Below are 15,578 nucleotides of genomic sequence, written 5' to 3'. Positions count from 1 at the left end.
GAATGAATTAATAATGCCTTTGTAAGTATGGCTCTTGGGCCTGATGTAACATCTACTCATTTAAGGGAGTTTTTATGTTGATATATCCTCTCTGTGAGGACAACAGAGATCCAGGTATTCCTGTGTGTGGGCTGGTGTCTACAGAGCTTGTGGGCCTTCAAAGGTAACTCATTTTTGGTCTCCCAGCACTAAGCTTGGTACCTGGCACATATGCATGTAATAAATAAAGAGAGTGGGGCAATGAACCCCTACATCTCAACTTCTCCTGTCTCCCCCCAGGACTGTATGCCATTCACATCACTGTGTTGTCCAGGGTACTCTTGGGGCTGCTGGTGTTATTGCATTGGTGACAGAGCTGTCATAAGGCTGCCTCTATTACTTGAGACACTTGAGAGACCTGCTAGAATGGAACACTAGAAAAAAAGAGGCTTAGCATAATCTAGTGCCCTGGATGGTAGTAGGATGGTAGTATCGGAAGGTGCACTTGCAGTCCTGGCCCAGTTTGTTGATGGAGAGCTACACCCTGCTGGGTGCTGTGATAATGCCTGGGGATGCACGGGTTCTCACTGCTTGCTGCAAGGGTCAGCCCCCTCTTTGGCTGGGAAGCCTGGGGTTGGTCCACTGTCTGAAATCATATAGCCTGGAAATGGTGTCTGTGTCTGAGTGAGAAGGACCACACCATGGGCAGTCTCCTTGGGAAGGGAGCCGAGATTAGGACATCTTCACATCAGTGGAAACTCCAAAGCCTGCTGTTCTTCTGGAATTGGCAGGCTTTTACTTTGCCTGAACTCTGACCAGGGCTTTGAGTCAACAACAACTCTGACAAGCTGTTGTCTGAATCCATGGAGAGGACATCAGGGTGTGCAGTGGGTATATGTGATCAAATATGTGGTTGAACAAAAGCCATGTGTAGATGTCTTGGGCTCATGGCAGAATCTGGTGGGATGGTTTCCTTTTGATTTATAGTGACATTTTGGCAAGTAGGGTCTCTCTTCTGGATTCAGTTTTTGTTTTTTTAAACTGAAGAATTGAGCTTGGAGAAAAGTAGAAAGACTTTAAGTGTGAACTAAAGGACTGAAATGTTGCCTTCAGTAAGGGGCTTGCTTTTGCCCTTGGTTCCCATGCTGGGTATGCAGTCATGCCAAATTGGCTTCTCAACATGTTGGATGCTCTAAGGTCAATCCTTGACTGCTGTAACTTCTGTGAGGTGAGTGCATCCCACCGAAGTCCATGTCTTGCAGTCTTGATACTCCAGGTAGCAGTGCTGGGAGATGGGACCTAACAGATGGTAATTAAATGATGAAGATGGAGCTGCCCACGTGGGTGAGCATCCAGTGAGAGTGGGTTAGTTAGTGCCAGAAGGGGCCTGTTATAAAAGCAAGCAAGGCCCCGTTTTGTACTTTTGCTTTTTCTCTTTATTTTTAAGTATTTATTTATTTGAAAGTCAGAATTATAGAAAGAAAGCTCTCCTACCTGCTGGTTCATCCCCCAACTGGCTACAATGGCCAGGGGTGGGCCAGACAGGAGCTAGGATCTCCTTCTGGGTCTCCCATGTGGGTGCAGGGATCCAAGCTCTTGATATATCATCCAATGCTTTCTCCAGGCCATTAGTGGAAAGCTGGATGTAAAGTTGGGCAGCTAGAACTCAAACAAGCATCCATATGGAATGCCAGCAGTTCAGACTGAGGCAGAACTCTTTGTACAACAGTGCTAGCCCCATGTTCTCTTGTTCTCTGCCTCTCTCACCCTTCCACTTTCAGTCATAGGACAGACAGTACAGCCAACAAGACCCTTGCTAAATGCAGACCTCCCAACCTTGGACATAGAGCCTCCAGAAGTAGAAGAAAGAAATTTATTCTTTGTCTTAGGTATTCTAGTTATAGGATAACAAGATGGACTAAGCCAGTAACTAGAAAATTGAAACGATGGTTTTGTCTCTTAGTAAGATTACAAAAGGCCTTCTTTTTTTTTTTTATGACATGTTCTTAGACAAGTTATTAACAAAGGAGCATGCTTTCCTTATTTGGTCAAGATAATATTGGTGAGTATGGGAAGAGTTAGGAATTGAGACACACTAATGTGGTCTCCCTTCTGCACATATTTTTCCTGGCCAGCAGTAACTTCACCATTTGCTGACTGAGCTGAACTCAGGAGGAAGACAAAGATGGGAAGGTGATGAGAACCTCCTGAAGGGGAGACAGAAGGAAGTCAGGCCCCTGTAGAAGGTGGTCCAAGATTCCTCCCACCTCTGCAGAAATGGCTGCCTGCTCCCTTGACAGCTGTGCAGAATGACTCAGTGAGTTTGTTCTTGGTATTGGAATGTGCTTGATGAAATAGCCCTGCATGGTGAGTCGGGGAAAGATCATTGTATTTGCAGAAACCAAACACTAACTTTCCCTAGATGACTTCAGAGCTCAGCATGGCAATTGCCCCAGGTGTGGACTTGAAAATGTGAGATGATTTACAGAGGATATGCTGTGGCTACAGCTCCAACTGACAGGTACCCCGCTGGGTCTTCCACTGAGCCTGGGAACAACTCTCAGAGGTCCCTGTCTCCGACTTAAGTCTGCCTTCTCCCCACCCCCCTTGTTTGAAGACTGTTTTGCTGCGATATGCCTAGAGACTCCTAGATGAAATAGGTATCACTGAGTCTGTGAACACCCATGTGGCTCACAGCTGGATTACAAAGACCTTACACATCTGTCCCAGTCCCTCAGAGGTGACAAGCATCCTCAGTTTGTGCTGTAACCAACTTTGCTTTTCTTAATGTATGCATTCCCCAGCAACATGTGCTTTTGTTTATTGTTCTTATTTTAGTTTTGAAAAAAAAATTGAGTCCTGATCCCAAACTTGGCTGCATTAGTGGAGGCCCCTTTTGAAAGCAAGAGGCAAAGGAAGGGTCCTGAAGCAGAGACTAGAGCAGCTGTGAGCCTTGCTGGTTGAAGTCTCACTGGGCTACTACCTGTGTCACAAGAGGTCAGGTTCCCTTTGTAAGTGGGGTTACCAATCATAACTTCTTTTACAAAGGGATCCTGGGAAATCACAGAAAATTGAAAAAGAGGAGCTGGGTGGGTGATTGACCTACCTGTTAAGGTATGTGCCTCACCTAGCAGAGTGCCTGGGTTTGAGTCCTGGTTCCATCATCTGTTCCAGCATTCCTGCAAATGTAAACCCTAGAAGTATCTTTTCACATGAAGAGACCCAGGTTGAGTTTCAGACTTCTGGCTTCAGCCTGAGTTACCCTTGGCTGTTATGGGCATTTGGGGAAGTAGAGCAGCAAAAAGGAAATCTGTGTTTGTCTCTGCTTTTCTATTTCAATAATTGAAAACAGGTTCCTGATAACATGCTAGTTAGCAAGAGTTTGTAATTTCCATTACAGAGGAAAGTGGAGGGGGCTCAGAAACCGTTTCTGCCTGAATGTGTAACTCTGGCTGTGTGCTTCTGTAGGGTGAAAGGGTCCCTCCCATTTCAGAGGAGTCTATAATGCTCCTCTGTCCTCCTTCTCCACCGATGAAAGTGAGGACTAATGTGGATGTTGTGGAACGGGGGTTTGTTTTTAAAGGACCCCAGGGAAGTGGAAGATTTCTTGAAATGAGTTTGATTTGCCCATGTGAGTCTTGATGAGTCTCTTGCTTGTGAAGAGTGCCTAATTCTTAAAAGGGACACACACAGTATGACAGACCCATGCTTGTCTGGGTGGAATCTTCGACCATGCTGTGGGTGGCCTGGCAGCTTTGCTCTGGCTCTGAAAGCTTTGTCTTCCTCTCTTGACCCAGAGTTACGAGACTGCTAAAATGAAGGGGGAGAGAAACGAGTGGTTGCTGTAGTTTCAAAACAAATGAGCTCATTGCCTAAATCCTGCTTTGAGCAAAAGAAACCATAACTTTTGCCTTATAAATAATGCTGGACCTTTGGGGACACAGATCCAAATACCCATTTAGTGAGGGTGGAGGCAGGCTGAGAAACAGAATCAGGCATTGCTACACTGACTCAGTAGTTACTGTCACCTAAATGTATAATGACTGGCACTGCTTCCTCAAGATAAGCATGCCGTTATACTTGGTATGAATTCAGATAGTGCTAAGTATTTTCAGTTGTGTTCCAAAGGGACGAGGGTGTTTGCAAGTTCTCTCAGATGAAGGACTGCAGTTTTATCCCCCACACGCTCCTCTTTGTACGGCTGAGTTAATTGAACATCTCCGAGGTTAGGTGATTTCTGCCTGAAGCTGTGTTGATTGATTTTTGTCTGGGGCAGCTGGGACTAGAACCCCAGGAGGAAGATGCATCTACTTAGATGCTTATGTTAAAAGAAATTGGTGAAGGAGCCAGTGTGATAGCTCCGTGGTTAGTACTCCGCCTGCAGGCTCCCACATCCTATATAAGTGCAGGTTAATATCCTGGCTGCCTCACTTCCCATCCAATTCCTTACTTGTGACGGGGGAAAGCATTGGGGGATAGCCCCAAGCCTTGAGACCCTGCACCCACATGGGAGCCCAGAAGAAGCTCCTGGTTTCAGATTGGCTCAGCTCCGGCTAATGTGGCTACTTGGGGAGTGAACAGGCAGATGAAAGATCTTTTGATCTTTTTCTCTGTATCTCCTTCTCTCTGTAAATCTGCCTTTTCAATAAAAACAAATCTTTTACAAAAAATAAACAGGTGACGATTTGATTTGATTTAAAAAGCAACTGTAACCATATTCCTTATTTCCTGGAGCATTACCATCTTGGTCACCTATTTCCTGTTCGCCAATGTGAAATGTTGACAGGAGTCTTAGCTATTCTTCCTTTGAAATTAACTCAGTGTTGTGATGTGCAAGGGTTGTGGTCTCTTGAGGCTACATACTTATCTATGGAAAAGGAGTTTTCTGTCTGACCCCTATACTGTTCTCTGCTTCTCGGATATTCAGGTGGGTTTTTCCCCTCCAGATCTTCAGGGTTTCCTTCAAAGCTTTTAGATTTTCTTCTCCCACTTCAGCACAAACATGTATGTTTTTGTTTGAACTTTCTTCTTGAAGAAATCAGGAACTTGACTGGTGCGTGTGTACTGGAATTACTGAGAGAGCTTATTTGTTCATATTTGGAATGGCAGGCTGCTCTGGCTTCTCCTCTAGTATAGAGGCCAACCCAATGAGAATTCCATTTGTTTAGAAACTGAGTTTCACTAGAAAGGTAATTTACAGGTAGAACTGAATCTTCAGACATGGGACTCTGAGGTTCCACTCTTGACCATGCCATACTTGCCGATTTCCACATCTGGGCTTTTCTCATCTGGAAGAGGAGGGGATTGGACCTGATTTCCAAGGCCTACCTCCCAGTGGTCCCATTTGTGGACACCACAGTTGAGGTTGGGGGGGTGGGGCTGTGACTGGCAGAAGGTTGCCTTTCTGGTTATCAGAGGGGCTCCTGGTTATGCCAGTGCACATTTCCCTGCAACTATAAACCCTATGTGCCATTTCCTTCTTGGGACCTGTCTATGATTGGCACACCCATGTTAGTCACTGGCAGGAGAATGTTGCTTACCAGCTAACATGGCCACCTGCATTCACGTGTCATTTTTGTCTTTTCTGCCAGTGTACTGCTGCAGGGTGACATCTGGACTGGGCTCCCGGCCCCTCGATTGCTCAGCTGCACATGTGTTCCTGAATCAGCTTGCTGAAAACTGTGAGTGATCTCTGTGTTTCTGCTTGGAGAGTGCCTCTCTGTGGCTGTGGTCAATGGGTATGCACTCAGCCTGGTCTGCCCGACAGTCTGCTTCCTCCTGTAGCCTGCCCCACTCACACCCAGCCCTTTGAGCCTTGGAGATGGCTCCAGACTTGGCTTTTCTGTCCCTCACAGCAGTCATCATGGTTGTGGGCAGGAACATCTCCCCTTGCCTTCTTGCAGCTTCAGTGTTCTACTGCCAAGGAATCCTGGCTCCCTTCTTGGTTGACTTGTCCATGCAGCCCTACTGGCCTCTGCCCTAGACTGCGAGAAGATGCTTTCATTTTGGGGAGAATGCCTGTGCTCCAGCTCAGATCCTCTTTCCTTACACCTACCTGCTTATCACATCCATTATGTGTAATCCTGATCCACATTCCTTTCCCCCCAGGCCTTAGCTGATGGCTTTATTTTAATGTGTCCCTTACCCCAGACATTGATTCATTCACTATGTCTCTGGGATTCTCACTGTCATCTCTTTGCTCTGATACCAAGATTGATCTCTTGGGTTGGTGGAAGTCCCGTTCCTCCATGCTGCAGGTGTTGGTTGAGCATTTGCTGTGTGCCAGTGGCTTCCAGTCCCCCAAGACAAATGAGATCAAGTCAACTCCTAAATCCATGATCATAACCTTCTCTGGGTGGTTTGTTCCAAACACCAAGACCATGTGGCAAAGATATTTTGTTAATGACAGCGCAGGTGCCTGACTCAGTAGCTGTTTGGGCCCTTGTGTTCTGCACTTCTAAAAAGCCCCAGATGATGCTCCCATGCTTGGTTCTTGATGATGCAAAAAAGTTTTGGCCTTAGATGTGAGTCTGTGGACTGTCTGTAAGGTGGTGTGTATGTGTGTGTGTGTGTGTGTGTACATGTGTGTAAAGCCACTAGAGACCTGGTGAAATTTTGACTGGGCTTAGAATCTGCTTCAGCCATGTGAACCTGAGTGTTCTGACTCAGGAACCCAATGGTTTTGTTAAAAAGTAGTGGTGGCTTAATTTGCTGTGCCACAATGCTGTCTATCCCACAACCTCCCCCCAACACCCCACCCCTCATCAGTGGTTGTGCCAAGTGCCTCTCCTGCTCAAGGTGCTTTGTCTAAGAGTAGATATATCAGGAGCGCTCCTGAGGCACTTGTCCTTGCACTTTGAGAGATCACGATAGAAGCTGTGAAGTGATTGCAGAAGTCTAATAGCAGGTGGAGTGAGGGTTCACAGGTGAGCAGTTGGGAGGGGCTTGGGCACTGCTATAAAGGACTGAGTCTTGAGCCCTGCCAGTGGCTTGGCCCTGGGCTGGGGAATGTGCTACAGGTTTAATATCATCAGGCTGCTGCCCTGATGCTTTCTAAGGGCTCATCCTGGCAGCAGCTAAATGGATTCTCTACTTGAGTGAGCAACAACTCTAGCAGCCGTTTGTAGAGCACTCTCAGTGTCCTAGACTAAGTGTGAGGTAGTGTTCTTGTGACTTAAGTGACTCAGGAGGCAGATGTTACCACTGTGGTTTGGAACAGAGACCCAGGGATGAAGGAACTGGCCCCACTGAGGGCATCACAGTCAGGATCTAGACTGGACTGTTAGATCTTATGTGTTTTACTGTTGATGGCAAAACTAGGTTGCTGCTTATTTATAGCATAGGTCATCAATTTTGTTCCCTTTGGCCCTCAGCTTTACCCTACGATATAGCCTTTTTCTCTGTGACACCTTTAAAATATTTCTATGGGTGGACATTTGGCGTAGTGAATAAGCTGCCACTTGGGACACTCACATCCTCTTTCAGAATGCCTGATTCACTTCCAGTTGTTCTTCTTATCTTGCTTCCTGTTGATGCATACGATGAGAAGTAGCAGATAATGAACGAGTTAAGTGCTTGGATCCCTGCCATCCATGTGGGACACCAGGATAGAGTTCCTGGATCCTGGCTTTGACCTAGGTAGGCCAGCCTTGGATATGGTAGGCATTGGAGGAATGAACCAGGAGATGGGGGATCTCTTTTCTGTTTCTCTGCTTTTTCAAATACAGTGAAAGTCAATGTAAATTTATTTATTTCAAAGATTTAGGAAATGGAAGTGAGGTGGGGAAGAAATACATTGTTTGCTGGTTCATTTCAGACCTAAAAGCACTTCCTTCTTGCTTCTTCAGACTTAGAAGTTTAGGCTGACTACTCCGTCTACTTTCGGTGTTCTGGAGCTGTACATGCCACCTCTGTGGTGTCATAACTTCATGCTGGGCTCAGTTGCTCGCATGGACACCTATGAATAGCAGCCCTAATCTGGGAGTCTGTCTGTTCAACAGTGAAAAGGAGGAGAAAGTTATAGTGTAGGGTTCTTGTAGACATAATCTTTTAGATGGCTGAATGTTTACCCTGGCCATTTACTCTTTTTTTTTTTAAAGATTTATTTTTATTACAAAGTCACAGAGAGGAGGAGAGACAGAGAGGAAGATCTTCCGTCCGATGTTTCACTCCCCAAGTGAGCCGCAACGGGCCGGTTAGCGCCGATCTGAAGCCAGGAACCAGGAACATCTTCCAGGTCTCCCACGCGGGTGCAGTGTCCCAATGCATTTGGGCCATCCTCGACTGCTTTCCCAGGCCACAAGCAGGGAGCTGGATGGGAAGTGGAGCTGCCGGGATTAGAACCGGCGCCCATATGGGATCCTGGTGCATTCAAGGTGAGGACTTTAGCCGCTAGGCCACGCCGCCGGGCCCTGGCCATTTACTCTTAAGGACTGGCTGAAGTGGTCCTTGTATGTCTCCTCTCTGTTGTCTGAAGTCAAATATGTGTTTTTAGACAGTGAACCCTCTGTGGACAGACATGATGTTGCATCTGTCATGGTATCCATGGTCTGTCTCTGGACCCTTAGGAAATGAATATATCAATAATTTCCTTCTTCATTTGCATACTGAAAACCACTGCCTGTGGCAACAACTTTGGGTTTGTGGATCTGACCAGGCAGCCTCCGAAGATCAGTGAATCAACAAACCCTGAAAACCCAAATGTGGTACTGATGGCCAACCAATAATTCCAAGTATGGTCTCCCGTAATTCCAAGTCTATAAATGAAATCAGATACTGGACAGTTGGCATTATGGCACAGCAGGTGAAGCCATTGTTTGCAATGGCAGCATCCCAGTCCACAGTGCCAATTTCAGTTCCACTTACTCTGCTTGCCATCCAGCTTCCTACTAATGCACCTGGGAAGGCAACAGGTGATGGTCCAACTGCTTGTGTTCCTGACCTAGGGGAAACCTAGGTGGAGTTCTTGGCTCCTGGCTTCAGCCTGACGTAGCCTTATCTGTCACAGCCATTTGGAGAGTATACCAGGAGATAAATTTGTCTTGATTTTTCTCACTCTCTCTGCCTTTCACATAAATTAAATATCTTTAAAAAAAAATAAACAGGTGGTAGGTGTTTGCTTGTTTCATGAGTTTCAGAAGTGAACACTTTTCCAGGCTCTCTAATTATTTGAGGTAATGGCAGAGAGCAGGTGGAAGATGTTTGAGAAGTAAAGGAATGTATATTCTTTTATAACCCAGGCTGGGTTTGTTTCTTTAAAATGTCTTCTTATTTTACAAAGTTGTAAAAGTAATTTACAACTTGTTGACATTTTTTAAAATGAGAAAAATATTTCTACAAGTACAAGGCAGCTTCCCCATCATGATCATCACCACCTTGATTGTCCCTGTCCATGCTTCCAGCATTTTGATGTAAGATTAGGATTCTGGAACCCGCCTTAGGGTTGACAGATTGGGGACTATGCCCCATCATTATGCTAGGCTATATTTTTTCTCTTACAATGCTGATAATATGTATATTGAACTTTGCAGGGACAGACACACAGCTACAGATAGAATGCTAAACAGTCTCCAGATACTTCCTGAATTGCTGCTTTGGCTGCTTGCCTCTGTTGGAAGGCAGTGTGCCCTGCCAGTCTCCTTCATTCAGAAACTCCCAACCTCAAAGCCAGCATTGCTCACAGAGCAGTCAGCCTGGGAGGCCCAGAGGGGGATTTTGCCCATGGCCTCTGGCTGCATATATCACTTGTATTCCTGAATGGGAGTATGCAAATCTGAAACCCCCTGGTGTTTTATATTGTTATGCTGTCTGAAATGATGGGTCTGTTATGTCCAGTCATAGTTATGTGTCTCATTTGAGCGATACTTCTTCTTTTTAAAAAATTTAAAAGTTAAGAATGCATGTTTCCTGATAAAAGGAGTGCCTTATAGAGAGACGTCTTGTTTGGCTCAAGAACAGTTGTTACAGCAACTATCAAAACTATCAAAAACACTTAAGCAGTATCCTCAGAACATGCTGCACATTGGGGACCCTGGGCTGACATTGGGTGGCCTTCCCCCATTCCTGGGTACTGATGCGGTTGGGTTGCTAGGAGAGGCCTTCTCCCCTTCTCGCTCCACTTTCCCCAGATACCAGAAGAAAAAAGAAGATTAGAGGCCGTTGTTTCATCCACTTTCTCCCATTGCTCAACCCTCCCCACCCTGATTGGTGGTTCATATCATTCTCAAAAATGTAAACATCACAAAATAAAATGAATTTATTATTATTTTTTAAAGATTTATTTATTTTTATTGGAAAGGTGGATATACAGAGAGGAGGAGAGCTGGAGAAGAAGATCTTCTGTCTGATGGTTCACTCCCCAAGTGGCCACAACTGCTGGAGCTGAGCCAATCCAAAGCCAGGAGCCTCTTCTGGGTCTCCCATGTAGGTGCAGGGTCTCAAAACTTTGGGCCATGCTTGACTGCTTTTCCAGGCCACAAATAGGGAACTGGATGGGAAGTTGGGCAGTTGGGATTAGTACTGACGCCGATATGGGATTCTGGCACGTTGAAGGTGAGGACTTTAGCCTCTATGCTATTGCGTTGGGCCCTGAATTTATTATTTTTTAAAAATTACAGTATGTATGGACAAAGGGAGAAAGAAACCATAGTTAGTAGACTAAGATGTTAATAATAGGTGAATCTGAGTAAAGGACACATGATAAAACAGTTGTTACCCCTGCTTGCTATTTTGTGGGAAGGAGATAACATTTAAGGTGGTAGATGTGTTATATAAGCCTTTGTGACCCTTTGTATACAAGTGTATTGTTTCTGCTTTGCTTTTCATTTATTTGTAAGATAGGCAGGCACGGAGAGCTTCCATCTGCTGGTTTACTCCCTAAATGCACACTGTCTGTATGGCTGGGGCAGGCCAAAGCCTGGAGTGTGGAACTTCACCCTCTCCTGTGAGCGTCAGGATCCCAAGCACTCGCTCCGTCATCTGCTGCCTCCCAGGGTGCATTAGCAAAAAGCTGGAATCAGGTGATGGAGCCAGGACTTGAACCAAGGTGGGTCTTAGCTATTGCACCAAATGCCCAGTCCCATAAAAATCTACTCCACATTTAAAGACTACATGTTGGGGACCGGCGGCATGGCCTAGTAGCTTGAACACGCCGGGATCCCATATGGGTGCCAGTTCTAATCCCGGCAGCTCCACTTCCCATCTAGCTCCCTGTTTGTGGCCTGGGAAAGCAGTCGAGGACGGCCCAAAGCTTTGGGACCCTGCACCTGTGTGGGAGACCCGGAAGAGGTTCCAGGTTCCCAGCTTTGGATCGGCGCAGTACCAGCTGTTGCGCTCATTTGGGAAGTGAATTATCGGACAGAAGATCTTCCTCTCTGTCTCTCCTCTCTCCTCTGTATATCTGACTTTGTAATAAAAATAAATAAATCTTTTTTTAAAAAAAAGACTACATGTTTATTTTTTAAATCAAATAATTATGGAACCATTTATTCCCATTTGTGGGAGTTTTTCTCCACTCTGCTGCCCACCACCCATGAGCAATGCCATGAGCAGTTTTGTAATACTGTTTTATAGACTGTTGTGGGCAGTTCTGTGGAATTTCAGAGTCAGGACATTTTCCCTTTCGGGGTAGGCACTGGGGCACAATGAGTTAAGCTATGTTTTGGGGACACTTGCATCCCATACTTCAGTGCCAGTTTAAGTGCTGGCTACTTTGAATCTGATCCAGCTTCCTGCTAATGTACATTCTAGGAAGCAGCAGGTGATGGCCCAAGTTCATGGTTTCCTATTAGTCACTTAGGAGACTCAGATGGAGTTCCTGGCCCAGCCTGGCAAGCCCTAATTGTTGTCGACATTTATAGATAAATACTGATCTCTCCCTTCTCCCCTCCCTCGCTTTCTCTTTCACTTTCTAAATAAATAAAAACATTTTGCCCCTTTCAAAAGATGAACCAATTTGAGAGCTTGTTTGGAGGTGCTAACAGGGGAGCGCAGCTACTCGTATATCCTTGACCGAAGACCAGTCCTCCTCTAGCAGGGATGGTCGTCCTCTTCGACCGAGCGCGCAGCTTCGGGAGGGACGCACATGGAGCGGTGAGGGAGGAAGGGGACACCCGCCTAGCCAGCCAGATCAGCCGAATCAACCCTGGCGATCAATAGGGTGACAGATGTTGAGCCAGATCGCCCTCACATCCAAGATGAACCAATTTGTATTCTCAACAATCATGAGGACTCTTGCTAGCTTAGAATGTTAGTAGTTTTGAGTTTTTGGAGTTTCAAAAGCTAGAAAAGTAGAAGAAGCCATTTTTTTTTTTTAAAAAAGTGGCTCAACCAGTCTGAGAACCTATAGGGTTATGAAGCCTACTGACTAGCAGACCCAGAAGTTTCTGGAAAGCCCTATCTGGTATTGCAGTTCAGTCTTCAAGGCCTCTTCCTGTGTCTCCCCACCCCTCCCTGCCATCCGTGTTTTTCTGTAGCCCTCTTTTGCTTGTGTCTGGAGGTGCTGAGTGTTGGCCCAGTGCTCACCAGTAACGTGATTCATGTGTGTGGGGAGAGGCAATGCATGTGCCAGTACAAGCTCAGCATGCAGTCAGGGCCTTGCCCGCTTTCCCAGCTGCCCTCTTGTCTGTTTTTACTCCTGTGGTGGTTGCTGTGGCCTTGCTGTCTGTTTGCTAGAGATGACGGGTGTCTTCCAGGCATCCTGAATTGCTCTTTGCAATTTGTTCAAGCCACATTTCCGTAGGGCAGAGTCCCAGTCCTTGTCATCCAGTAGACATCTGTGACATGAGTAGAGCATAATAGGGTGATAAAAGGCTGATAAACTTCACTGTGGGGTGAACCTAGCTGCGCTGCCCAGCCCAGCCTACCCCAACAAGGGCTTCCTCCTCTTGTGGTGTCCTGGGCCTTCTCTAGCCCATCCCTGTTACTAGAATGCTTGGAACAGACCTCTTGGATCAAAACCATTTCTAATGTAAGCTGCCAGTTTCCCTGTGCCCTTTCCTTAAGATGTGACATTCTCTATCTGGGCAGTGTACTTGGCAGAGGCCTCTGTTTTCAGCCAAAGTAACACAAGATCAAGGACGTTGCATTGCAGTAGCTGCTCTTGTGCTTCCAGGGCTGCCTTGCTCTCTCCTGCCCCTGAAGTGCTGTTGTAGGAGGTGCAGCATCTACAGCTGTCGGTAAATGAAGAAGGGGGGCTGTACACAGCTCTGTCATAAGACAAGCCATCCACACAACAGTCTTAGTAGCATGGTAGCATAGGAGTCAGCGCGGTAGCTATCACTGATAAAAATACCCTCCACCTCCCTTCTGGGAGCAGAGGCCATGAGTTAAGTAGCTCCTACTGTGTAGCTGGAGTCACCTACCCATGGATTTCGCTTGGCAGCGTGTCCTTAGGCCAGCTGCATGGTTCCCAGGAGGATGTTAGGGAAAGTGATGGGAGTGGAAGTAGGGAGGAGACCCTGTGCAGCAGCTGCCTTCCCAGGGCTGCTGTTGGGCTCCGCTGCCTGGAGTGCATTGACCTGCTGCTGCTTGGGCCTGCAATGGTGCTGATGACTCAGAAATCTGGAACTGGCGATGCTGATTTCATCCTAGGATCAGAGTAAGAGCAAAAGCCTGTCTGGGTTGGGTACAGTTGCTGAGGGTGGGGGGTGGGGGAGAGATTATGATGAAGTGGAGATGACCTGGGGACTTGGATACTGGTGATTGGAGTCAGAGGGGCCTGCCAGGTACTTAGTAGCAGGGGACAAGTTATATTTTTATGACTATTAAAAATCGGAGCTTTGGTGGCAGGATGGCATTCAGATCAAAGCATCTAATAAACTCAGCATCAAAGTCTTAAGTTTTGTGATCGAATTGTCCCTGGAGATCAAGTGGTTCAGGAACTGCTGGGAAGTGAGGAGGCTGACTTTAGGGTAACCTACCCATTTCTAGAGATGAAGAGGGTCCGTGTGAGATTCCCATGGTTGCTGTAACAATAGTCATCAGCCTAGTGACTTGTGCAATGTGCATCTGTTAGTTCGGAATTCTATAGGTGCAAAGGTTGATATGGGTGTCACTGAGCCACAAGGCATGGGTAGCGCTGTGCTAAGTGGGGAGGAGGTCAAAGGGATATCCGTGTCATTCATTGTCCAGAGTCCACCTGCCCCCCTTACCTGGTGGCCCCACCACCTCCACCTTCACACATGGGTACATCATGTTTCCCCTCTGTCCCTTCTGTTATCTTGAGGTCTATTGACCTCAACTGGGAAAGGGTTTCTGTGTTTAAGGACCTTTGTGACCACCTAGATGATCCAGGACACCTTCTCCATCTCAAGATCCTTACTGGAAAAACACCTGCCAAGTAGTGGAGGTTCTGGAAATAAAGATGTAGAGTTTTGAGGAGGGTCAGTCCAGTGTGATTGATCACTAGATGGGCAGGAGGCAAATGGTGGAAGCAAGTCCAGCAATCCAGGTCTGTCAGTGGGTCAGAGACCCATACGTCCCTTGCTCCCTGCCATTGGCTGTACTCTATGTTGCTTGAGGTGTGGTCTCTGTCACCTGTCTGTCACATATCTGCCCGTTGGTTGCTGGAGCAGAGGCCAGTGAGCATGAGGACAACAGAAAGAGCCATTGTTTCCTGGAGGATAAGAGCACGAGCCATGGGTGGGTGAGGGACCACATGCTAACAGTACCACTGTGCTGTGATCTCTTTCCTAGTAACTTTAATCTCATCATGTTGATGGAGCTGTTACCAAGGTGCTCAATGCATATGGGGTGGAGACCCAGATGTGAAGCTCAGTGTGATGTGGACTCTCCCTTCCAGAGAAGGTGTAACCAAGAAAGTGGGTGTTAGGCCAGAGGGACACACAAGAAGAGGATGAGGGAGAGGGGCACAGACAATCTGAAGCATTATACTCATCAGGGCTCGTTTTTCAGTAGATGTGCTAGGAAAGCTGCTATAAGCTTTGTATTCAGAGAGAACCAGGCCCCCATAAACTAGGAAAGCTGCAAGAGACCAGTCTGAATCAGCATTTGGAACATGGTGATAGGCAAACGTGTATGTTACAAGCAGGAAGCAAGGGAAGGGCCAACTTGCTCTCCTTTTTCTCAACCCCAGACACTTCCCTAATTCTTGCTATAAAAGTAAGCAAACTGCTTCTAGGGAGGCAGTTTCTTTAGGCAGTCCTGTCAGCTTCTCTCTCCTTTCCCTGTCCCAAGTCAATACAGCTTTCCTCTGAGCAGCTCCTGTTTGAGGCTGGTGACTTGGGAACGCTTTGAAGAAATATGCCTTGTGCCTGTTCTCAGAAGCAGCTCCTGGGTGATTCTGAAAAATGCTGCCACTCTTGGCTTGGCGAAATCCAAGAGGCTGCTTGGCCTGTACTTACCACAAAGACCTCATGCTTTTCTCCCGTTTGTCTCAGCAGCACCTGGCTTCCTGGCTCAGTCTGTGTCTTGCTTTTTATTCCTACAAGATGAATCTGAATGGTCAGGTGTCCAGGTGGCTTGATGGTGGATATAGGGTACAATCAGTGGAATCTGAGAGTTAATGGTGTGTGACAGGTGACTTTCATCTGGGGACCTTGCGTTTTTAACTTGTTATTCTAGAAACACTATGCCCATTG

General features: G+C 46.6%; 1 protein-coding gene across 3 annotated transcripts in view; it reads left to right on the top strand.

The window, feature by feature from the left end:
- The window catches only part of TLN2 (talin 2), a 462,999-nt gene that overhangs the window by 77,737 nt on the left and 369,684 nt on the right, over positions 1–15,578 (top strand). For all 3 annotated transcript variants that reach the window (XM_058665748.1, XM_058665745.1, XM_058665746.1), the window contains exon 2: positions 5,571–5,660. The gene's annotated coding sequence lies outside the window, so the exon portion shown is untranslated. The remainder of the gene's footprint in view (positions 1–5,570; positions 5,661–15,578) is intronic.

Source organism: Ochotona princeps, chromosome 6 (assembly GCF_030435755.1).
Source record: "Ochotona princeps isolate mOchPri1 chromosome 6, mOchPri1.hap1, whole genome shotgun sequence".
NCBI lineage: Eukaryota > Metazoa > Chordata > Mammalia > Lagomorpha > Ochotonidae > Ochotona > Ochotona princeps.
This window is presented reverse-complemented; position numbering and strand designations above follow the sequence as displayed.